Here is a 267-nt window from a genome sequence, read left to right as displayed (position 1 = left end):
ATTAGATTTATTTATGTACACAGTACCCCAAAAACAACTAAATGTTTTTATGACTGATAGAAGATAAAGCCCAAGTAAGCTGGTACCCATGTGAGAGCACAGTTAGGGGCGGCAGCGCTTTGACTGTATGCGCAGAGTAGCTTAGTAACTGCTATCCCTTCCTCTTGTTGTCCAGCCTGACCAAGCTGAGGGAGTTCATACCAGTCAGCCTGGGACATCAAGTAAGAAAGTAAGTATGGATCCAGGTATTTGTATTTTCCCAGTTAG

At 43.1% G+C, this 267-nt stretch overlaps 1 long non-coding RNA gene across 1 annotated transcript in view; it reads left to right on the top strand.

Annotated features, from left to right (window-relative positions):
• LOC119593890 overlaps nucleotides 1-267 on the top strand; it is a 13,486-nt gene that overhangs the window by 9,654 nt on the left and 3,565 nt on the right. The window contains exon 2 of the long non-coding RNA XR_005230569.1: nucleotides 176-229. This is a non-coding gene — a long non-coding RNA (uncharacterized LOC119593890). The remainder of the gene's footprint in view (nucleotides 1-175; nucleotides 230-267) is intronic.

Source organism: Penaeus monodon, chromosome 33, assembly GCF_015228065.2.
Source record: "Penaeus monodon isolate SGIC_2016 chromosome 33, NSTDA_Pmon_1, whole genome shotgun sequence".
NCBI classification, from domain to species: domain Eukaryota; kingdom Metazoa; phylum Arthropoda; class Malacostraca; order Decapoda; family Penaeidae; genus Penaeus; species Penaeus monodon.
Note: the sequence above shows the minus strand (reverse complement) of the source record. Positions and strands in the feature narration are given on the sequence as shown.